Source organism: Hippopotamus amphibius, chromosome 3, assembly GCF_030028045.1.
Source record: "Hippopotamus amphibius kiboko isolate mHipAmp2 chromosome 3, mHipAmp2.hap2, whole genome shotgun sequence".
In the NCBI taxonomy this organism is placed as follows: Eukaryota; Metazoa; Chordata; class Mammalia; order Artiodactyla; family Hippopotamidae; genus Hippopotamus; species Hippopotamus amphibius.
The window spans coordinates 75,380,524-75,390,682 of NC_080188.1; the positions used below are offsets into that span (position 1 = coordinate 75,380,524).

At 39.6% G+C, this 10,159-nt stretch overlaps 1 pseudogene; it reads left to right on the top strand.

Moving 5' to 3' along the window:
- Positions 1 to 1,400: 1,400 nt before the first annotated feature.
- Positions 1,401 to 8,869, top strand: LOC130848469 (centrosomal protein of 72 kDa-like; annotated as a pseudogene).
- Positions 8,870 to 10,159: the final 1,290 nt, after the last annotated feature.

Consider the following 10,159-nt stretch of genomic DNA (forward strand, 5'->3'; position numbering starts at 1 on the left):
CAAAGACTCTATTTCCAGATACAGTGGCAGGTACTGGGGGTTAGAACTTTAATATTATCTTTTTGGGGGGTATAGTTCCACCCAGAAGACCCCCATAATTTCCTTTTCACAATACTCATCACCCCATATTGTAATTATTCAATGTTCACCTTCTCGGGTAGACCATTCTTCCCTTTTTCATCAGACCCCTGTTGTTTGAGATAATAGAGCACTTCCTGAAAGAATGACCATGAGCTAAGAGGCAAAGTTGTGGGCTGAATACTGGAGAAGCAGGTCAACGAAGAAATCGATGCTGGAAATTTCCAAGCTAAAATAAACAGCAGGATGCAATCACAAGCTGGGGTTAGACACGGAGTGGGCAGAGATATGGGGGCTGTCTGGAGCAGGCTCAAGTCCAGCACAAATTCTACAAAAGCAGAATTACTTTTTGCAATTTGCTGCCTCTCTTTTGTGTGAGGTTTGTCAGCCTTTGGGCAGGGTACAGAGCCCTAAAATTTTGGATTTTCTTCTCCAGAGCTGCTGAAATATTTTTCTATGTCCTCACACATCTCTTAGTCTAAAGGGTGTGATTATGTTCACACAATCTGGGTTTCTGAAAACAAATTTTATGGTTCACAAGGAAGAGAACAAAACACAGAGAATAAACACAATATTTATGAATGTATTGTTGTGCTTCTCTAGCTTTTATTTATTGACTTTTCCTGGAAAGAGAAACTTGTATGTATGATTTAGTGGCTGATTATTCATGCCCTTGGGTCCCCACATCCCAGCTCACAAATACTTTAGCTTTCGCTTTACTACCTGAAACAAATCACAATCAAAGTTTTATAGTACATGATGTGAAATCTTTCAACCTAGTAATTTTAAAAACGCTTTTATTAACATGCTGGTAGAAACTGATGTTATTGACTAAAACTAGTTAAAATATTGTGTGCTTACTTTATACACGATTTCTTTTATTTTCACATTAGAATTGATCAAAACAATAGTCATGGTGATAGTCCAGCTGTTTATTAGTTGTAATGGAGTCTCTTTTTATGATTTACTATGGGACACAGGGATTTGAGGATCTAATTGTGGAAGGGAGAGATGGGAATATAAACAAATAAACAAATAAATAACATATAATTTGAGGGAAAATTTTGAGAACTACTGGTTTAGGTAATTAAGATCTAGTGGCCTAGTGTTCTCTGAGATAATTCTAATGCATACATGCATGCTTATATATATACATATATACGGTTATATTTAAATTATTTACAATTTATTTAAAAGTGCTATTAGGGTATGTTTAGAGCAGTGGTTCTTAAGCAGGGACAAGTTTCCTCCAATGGGACATTTGGTAGTGTTTGGAGACAGTTTTGGTTGCCACATGGGTGGGGAGGAAGGGATGAGTGAAGATGCTACTGGCATCCAGTGTAAAGCTCCAGGATGCTGGTAAACATCCTGCAATGCACAGGACAGCTCCCATAACACAGGATTACTGAGCTCAAAGTGTCAATGGTGCTGAGGTTGAGAAACCCTGGTTTAGGGGATAAACATTTAGCTGATACAAAAAGGAATTTTCTATTTATTTTTCTCAATTCCCCTCCTTTTTTCCCCTTTTCATTCTACCACCCTGCAACAACAAAAGAGAGGAAACAAATAACCTCATTTACTGACTTTCAGTCCCTGGTTCCAGTTCTTTTTGAGACCGGACTGTGTTTCCTACCATTGAGTTTTATGAAACACTCTTGCATCTTTTTCTTTTGCTTAAACTTAATGCACTGAGTTCTGCTGATAGTAACCAAACAGTCCCTAACCAGGAAAAAGAAAGTAATGTTAATATCAGAGAATTTGAAAGTAGAGAAATACAATGCAATGTCAAGTGTGTGTACGTGTGTGTGTGTGTGTGTGTGTGTGTGTGTATACACCTCAAAATAGTATATTAAAATTTGTCCTACATTCAGTGGTACACCTTGAAATATGTTTATGCATGATTAGAATTGAAAGAGGTGATAATGTAAGCTAAATTGAAATGGTGAATATTATATAATCATAAAACTATAAGGCTAAAAAGAGAACTGAGAAAATCAAGTCATCTTGGCTTTCCCACCTATTCCTAGTGGTGGGGGGGACTATGCCATTATTGTACAGTACAGCACCTGGATAAGAAATATTATTAAATATTAAACATTTAAAATTTACTATAGGATTTGGTTTCTTCTTTGCTTTCAAAAATTTCCTAGCAGCAGTTACTTCTCAAGTGTTAGAATCTCCATCGGGGTAAGAAGTTGGAACTTCTAAGATAATTTGTTGAATACGCTGTATTCAGCAAATATTTATTGAATGCCTCTTTTGATTGAAGCACATAGTCCTGAGTCCATCTGGTGTCTAATAGGTTAGGCCAAGGGAGTTGTTTCTAGATAAACAGAAAACTCAGGAGAATGGAAGGTCAGGGAGAACAAGCATAAATTGCCAGCAGGTGAGGAGTAAATTCGGGTCAGACTCTATCTGGGTGGAGACAATCTCCTCACTTCCTGTTCAGCCAGTGGGGTAAATCTCTGACCTTGAAATCCAAGGCTCCCAGAAGAGCTAAGACTTTCATGAGCTCTAGAAAAGAACCACAATTTGCAGGATGAGGGAATGGAAGCAATGGTTCAGAAAACTCCAAAGGGTAGCTGTGGTTTCTCCCAGTAAGAAATCAGCTGGAAAAGTGCCTCACGTAAACAGGGCCAAAATACAGAGTACGAAATACAACACCATGAACAGTAAAACAAAAGAACCATGTGATGCATGTGTGGTAAGATAGATGTAAACATTCTATTCAGAATACTAAGGAAAATTATGAAGTGCAATTTATTAAGATCTTTAGTGTAGCATATCTTATCTCCTATAGAGTAGAATTCTATTCGCAGGTTTGGTTGTAACAGTGTAGGTAAATGAGGATTGGCAATAGATATCAGAAGGCCTCTTCTTGAAGTGTACTTTCAAAACTCTAAAGAAAAAAAAATACTGTAAATATTTCTGAGAGGTGGCATCAGACTATGTCTCTGCATTAAGCAACTGCTGTCTGGGCCCCACCTACCTTATCTCTACCAATTTTCCTTACCTGTCCATTTACTTCATAACTCAAGCCTAATTAATAATGTGTTACTGTTCATATGAGAATAACTGTTCATATGTGAATAGGATGTGAATTTGAATATAATAACCACCTAAGAATAAGGCTTGGGGCTTGATACAAACACTTCAACATAAAATTGATACCACTTTATGCAGATACAGAACATTTTTGCTGATTTTTGCAAATTAACCTTATTTCTTGGGCTGTGCTAGGATTTGTTAATTCTAGATTATTTTTATATTCTTTATCATTTTTTTATGCAAGCAATTAAGTAATCTGAAAATAGAGACAGTTTTAGCTTTTTCTTTCTCATTTTTATGAATTTATGTCTCTTTCTTGCCTTACTGGAAGGGTGAGGACAATTGGTATAATGTTGAGTGGAGGCAGAAAGAGTGGGCATTCTTGCCCTGTTTCTTTCTCAGGGAGAAGCTACTCAGTACTTCACTATTAAGTGTGATGTTAGCAGTAGATTTTCTACAGATGACCCGGAAATGAAAATTTTTCCTATAAAAAAAAATCTGTTCAGAAAAATCTAATTCATCTTATATGTTATTAATTTCAGTTTTCAAGTATTTAAGTAATGAAAACCCAAGCAATTTCTTTTTGAATGACACATTTATAGACTGAGCTTCAGAGATAAGAAAAAACTGATTTAAAATAATGGATATATTTTCTGTCCAAAGATATCAAAACCAAAAAATAACACTATAATCACAGAAGTGGTATGCAACAGAAAATTAAAAAAGAAAAAAATGGCTCAATATAATGAATGTTTTCTTTAAAAAAACAAAAAACAAAACAAATGAAACATATTGTCTTAATATGTCCCCAGCCAAAGAACATTCTAAAATCTAATGGGTTAAAGAAGAAAAATCAGAGAAAATCTATGTGGTAATAAAGATAAAGCTGCTTTACCATATATTTCTAATTCTTTTTTCTCTGTGCGTAATAATTACTAGCAGTTGCCTTCCTTTCTGTCAAGTGGTGCAAGTTGCTACTGATAACAAAACTTTCCTCCTAGCATAAAACTTTGTTAACTTTCTCTATCAACTGAATGACTGATTAATATTAAAAGCTAAGTCTGTATTACTTTGGAATGCAATATAAAATGCTTACTAAAAGCAATTTAAAGCAGAAAATCAAACTATTAGACAGTATTCTTGTTTACATTATAAAGTAAGGAATTCATAAAATGGTACAGAAGCCTTGTGTGTAATCTAAAAGAAATGTGTGTAATTTTAAAAGTGGAGGTTTCCAGCTTTTAATTGAGACTATTTGGGGAAACTTTCTTTTCTTTAAATCTGGAAGGCTTATTAACACATATTTATGAAGTAGAAATAAAGTTAAGATAAATATTTTAGTAGAGCAAAAATAGAAATAGCTGTAATTAAAAGATTACTTATGTCTTTTCTATCTTTTACAACCCTATAGTGAACAACTTTATTTAGAGAAGCCAACTAAGATATGCTTAAATTGGACTAAGCGCTATTATTTATCATATCTCATATACATGGGGTTTAGAGTTACATTGAAATATATACAATTTCAGGGCTTTTTCTTCTTTTTTGAGGAAAAGGTTAGTAATAACCTTGAAAATGGGAAAGGGCAATATTTCAGTTTGCAATCAGTCAATTATATTTTTAATTTTTTTTGGCTTAGAATCAAAGAATGGAGTTCTACAACAACGTGAATGTACTCAGTGCCACTGAACTGTACAGTTAAATACTGTTAAAACAGTATGTTTTATATTATGTGATTTTTACCACAATAAAAAATTTAATAGTTCAAAAAATATTACAGTGTATTAACTGACTGCTTCCAAGAATCTAACCTCACAAAACCTGATGGCCAACTAAAGAATAAAAGTCAGGGGCTTCCTAGGTGGCACAGTGGTTGAGAATCCGCCTGCCAATGCAGGGGACACGGGTTCGAGCCCTGCTCCAGGAAGATCCCACATGCCGCTGAGCAACTCAGCCCATGCGCCACAACTATTGAGCCTGCGCTTTAGAGCCCGTGAGCCACAACTATTGAGCCCATGTGCTGCAACTACTGAAGCCCACGCGCCTAGAGCCCATGCTCCTCAACAAGAGAAGCCACGGCAAACAGAAGCCACGGCAACGAGGAGCCCGTGCACCACAATGAAGAGTAGCCCCCACTCACCGCAACTAAAAGAAAGCCCACACACAGCAAAAAAGACCCAACACAGCCAATAAAATAAATAAATAAATTTATATATAAAAAAAGTCATATCAGGCACTGAAAGTCTATATAATTAAGGACTGACATTAACATAACCGATAAACCCTATTTCCAGTTCCTCTGTTATCCCACTGTGCAGTCAGCACTGCTGGCTATTTTCAATCCCAAGCCAAAGAGCTAGATCATTTCCTGGCATAAAAATTTCTACCAGAGGAAAGAGAATGAGAAACAAAACACTCCTATCACAGCCTCCTATGCAAGATAAAATTCACACTAATTTACAAATTTTTATTTACACTTTTATATACACTCCAGGCACATCTAGTTGATAAGTTTTGTACTTATACTGACAAAAGATGATCATTTACTACCACATCTCTTTGCTTTTCTACCAGAAAATGGTGGAAGCCTGGGATTAGGAGAAAAAAAATATCACCAATCAGGTAAGACCAGACGAGTGTATAAGGCAAAAAGAGAAAAAAAAATGTTGAATTTTGTTTGTTAAAGTACCCGCTACAATCTATGGACTACCCCTGAAAATACATGAATACTATTTCTAACAGCCATTTTCATATTTACAAATTGGGCATCCTGCCAGTTGAATTATTAGCGAAACCATTCAATTTCCTTCATTTAACCTAAAAAGGCAATAGATATCTCAGTAAGCCAGAAGACAAACCAGAAGGATATTTAAAAAACACCGTTGAGAGTTACCTCTGTTTAGACTCTCTTCAATGGTCAGAATAAAAAGAAGCAGTTTTGAATCCCATTACTGAATTGCACCATGATCCCAAAACCTGCATGGGAAGTAAGAGCATCTCAACACCCAAAACACCCCAAGTCTCACCAAAGAGCGGGGCAACATCATAAACAACTCACTTTGTTCCTAACACCCACTGTATATGCCTATGGCTACAGTGACAGCTCTTATTCCCCGCTGCATTCACTCCTACACAAATCTCTCTAAAAGTCTGCAATAGTGTCACAGCAAGCAGCTGTGCACAGTCTTCCAGCAATGGCTCAGTGAATCTCCATGCAAAATGCTTGGGAGTAAGAATATGGGGTAAGATTCAAAAATGATCTTCTTTTCTCCCATTGTTCTCCAAGATATATTGTACTTTAAGAGGCTGGTAAGCTAAAAAATCTAGAGGATTACGTATCCTTGATGGTTCTATAAAAATGTTCCAAATGTAGATGAAAATTCCACAAAAACACATTTTTGAGTTCAGCCTAACAGTTTAAAAATTGTTTAATTGGTTCCATTCATCTAACCAACTAGGCAAAATTCTATTGATTTTAGAGTAATACAGTTTATAAAAGCAAAAGTGAATGTTTGTAACATTGGGGAGGAAGAAAACAAATCTTGGTCTAATACTGTTATAGATACAAACAGACTTTAAGATTCTATGTATGTAACTGGAATATACTATTTCAAATGGCCTTCAGCTGTTTTTACTTACATTAGCTTTAAACATCTTGAAATAATTCAAGTATTTTATTTTGTTATTATTTCTTTAAATAAATTATTTATTTATTTATTTATTGGCTGCTTTGGGTCTTTGTTGCTGTGCGTGGGCTTTCCCTGGTTGCAGAGAGTGGGGGCTACTCTTCATGGTGGTGCATGGGCTTCTCATTGCGGTGGCTTCTCTTGTTGCTGAGCATAGGCTCTAGGTACTCGGGCTTCAGTAGTTGTGGCACGTGGGCTCAACAGTTGTGGTTCGTGGGCTCAACAGTTGTGGTTCTTGGGCTCTAGAGTATAGGCTCAGTAGCTGTGGTACACAGGCTTAGTTGCTCTGCAGCATGTGGGATCTTCCCAGACCAGGGCTCAAACCCATGTCCCCTGCATTGGCAGGTGGATTCTTAACCACTGCGCAACCAGGGAAGCCCAATTCAAGTATTTTAAAAGGATGTAAGTCATCTGGAATAACATAGGTAACTCCTCGTAAGATTTTTCAGAGAATAAATTTGTGGCTGCATGTTTTGAATACACAGCCCCATCAAGCCAACTTTGTTTGTGTGCACTTATACAACCAAAGAGCAAGGCTTGTCAGACTAATTTTCAAAGCAAAGTTAACTAATAGTACTAAACTCTACACAACAATTTTTAAAAAAAATCCTTTGGTAATTTAATGGTAATATTTTTGAGGGGAAACTTTTATTTTTATTTTTGGCTGTGCCACGTGGCTTTGGGATCTTAGTTCCCTGACCAGGCACTGAACTTGTGCCCTCAGCAATGAAAGCACAGAGTCCTAACCACTGGACAGTCAGGGAACTCCCTCTACACAGCACTTTTTGAAACTTGATATCTACTTATCTATCCCAAAGGTCTAACTTTCTCCCATATAAATAATCGCCTCCCTTTCATCCCCAAACAAAATAAAAAATACACTTAAAAACAAGGCAAGACAAAAATAAAACAACAGAAGCCCTTCTGTCAAGAGCATTTCTGCTTAATTCACATTTTGTCCTAAATGTTCCTTATTGAATCCTTGTAATCACTTCCACATATTTCTCTGAACTTACATGCATCACCTATCATTCTAAAGGCACAGAATCAAACTAAAATATGAAACCAAAATGTAAAGTATGAAGTTAAAGGTAAAAAAGAATTAACCTAAATGATATTTCTTTGGCCCCAAGTATGATAAATTTGCTACATTTGTTTAAAAAACTGGTAATAAAAATCACTATTCAATAACAAACGGAGGCCTAGAACATCACAATAAGTTAAAAAATATTTGCTGAGAGGCGCAGGAGCGGGCAGGTGCGCACCACCTGATTTCGGTCATGACCTATTCCTGAAATATGCCAAGAAAAGATGACTCACCTAGGAAATTCTTTGATGAATTTAACAGGTCTAAAATCTGTAGCTCTCTCACGAAACTGCCTGGTTAGTCTAGAGGCCATCAAGGACCTGACCCTCTGGAACGCCTCAACCTCTACTACCAACGCACCTCCTCGTTGGTGGAAGTGTTCCGGCTCCGCTCCTTGACTTCTGGTGGAACCTGGCAGCGAAGAGCAAGTCTGACTCCCGCCTCCGTCGTGCGCAGGCTCCCGGGAATGGTTGGGGGTCGGCGGGCGGGGTGTAAATGACCACCGTGTGTGTGTGTGGTGGGGGAGCGAGCAAAAAGTATCCCGGCTGCATTTTGTTTCGAGGAGGAATCGCTGGCCTCAAAGCAGAGTTTCCCAGCCATTTTCAGAGTCGAAAGACCGCGCCACTCGAGAGCCAAGTGCACTGACCCATCCGCCAAGAAGTGCTGGGTCACGGACGCGGATGACGAGGTGGTCCTGAACCTCATTGCAGAGTGCACATGGGACTTAAGCAGCCCTCCTGGGCACACGAGTTCCAGCCGGAAGTAGCAAGAGGCTGGCTTCCAGAACTCCCAAGAATTGCAGCTCCTGTTGAGTCCTCAAGCAGGGCAGCCCCAGTGCGGGGACTCCCCGAGGAAGGGCTCTGAGAAGAGGAGGAGCAGCTCCAGGTGTGTGCGTGTGTGTGTCCAGAGTCGAGGCTGCAGGATCAGCCCGGCAGCACGTTGCCTCTCCCCCAGACTTAATAGACATTGAGGACTCAGTGCCGTCTTAGGAGTCGAGTTTGTCGACCCGAAAGGTGTTAAATTCCTTGCTTGCTACCAAAAAGTACAGTAAGTGAAGGATGCCTGGCGGGATGTTCTCGGCGCCTGCAGACCAGAAGTGTCCAGGATGCCTGCAGGAGAGGGTTTGCACAGGAGGAATGGTTCGGAGGGCTGGAGCTAGGGGACCTGGCTCCCGCAGGAGCTTGTTGGAGCCCGAGAGCAGAGGCCCCCCGGTGTGAGCAAGGTGTGCCCCAACCTGCACCCGGCTGCACCACTTGTGAAGCAGGCCGCCGTGGAGGTGGTGCTCCTGGCAGCTTGCCTCAACCTGGTAGGCAGGTACTGGAGTGGTTGCACAGAGACGAAGTGTTCCTCGCCCAGGCAAGATACATTTTGTCATGTGTTCAGGAATTTACAGCCAATCCAACACCCAAGTTGCCAGTGGAGAAAACTGGTCGTAGAGGGGTTAAAAGATCTATTTAAGGCCACGTAGTAAGTTAATGGCCAAGCAGTCTCTGGAAGCTGGTCTCCTAATTCCTAATTCAAAGCATTCTGGTTTATCAAAATTTATCAAACCATTAGCTCATGTTTTAGAGTTCTAACTATCCAGTTTCCTCATCCCTCTCTGTCCCATGGAGTTGTTATATCACTTAGGGCAAAGGGCAGCAAACTATAGCCCACATGCCAAATCCAACCCACCCCCTGTTTTGTAAATAAGCCTTTATTGGAACACAGCCACCACTACCTCCCCCCTCCTCCCCCGAAAAAAATATACAGCCACTCAGGACAGTTTGAATGAAGAAATTCGCTACCTGACTCTGGAAAATAAGTCTTTGCATAGTCACCTTGCTGAGCTACAGCAGCAGTCTGGCGTGACAATGAGTGAGGTGGTGTCAAAATTTGGTGACACTGGGAAGAAGATGGATTACCCAAAGGCAGCATCTAGAAAGGTCTCTGGAGGACAGCAGGAACTTGAAGTCTCTTCTGTTCAGCTTGAAAGAAGTGAGAAACACTGACACTCTAGCTGCGTTGAACTTGTAGATCACTGGACTTCAGAAAAGTGTGAAGAGGCTCTCTGGCGAGATCATGGAACTAAAAGCAGCATCTGGAGCTCTATAAGATCTGGGAGCTCACCTAGCTGCTGCAAGAGAGCCACAGGTTTGCAAGCCAGGCCTGGACAGCGACTGCGATGGATGACACTGCGTCTTGGCCTCACAGACGCCCCCAGAGTTCCCGGTGAGTGTGGTTCTGAGTCGGAGCGCCTGTGACATCGACACTACTTGTC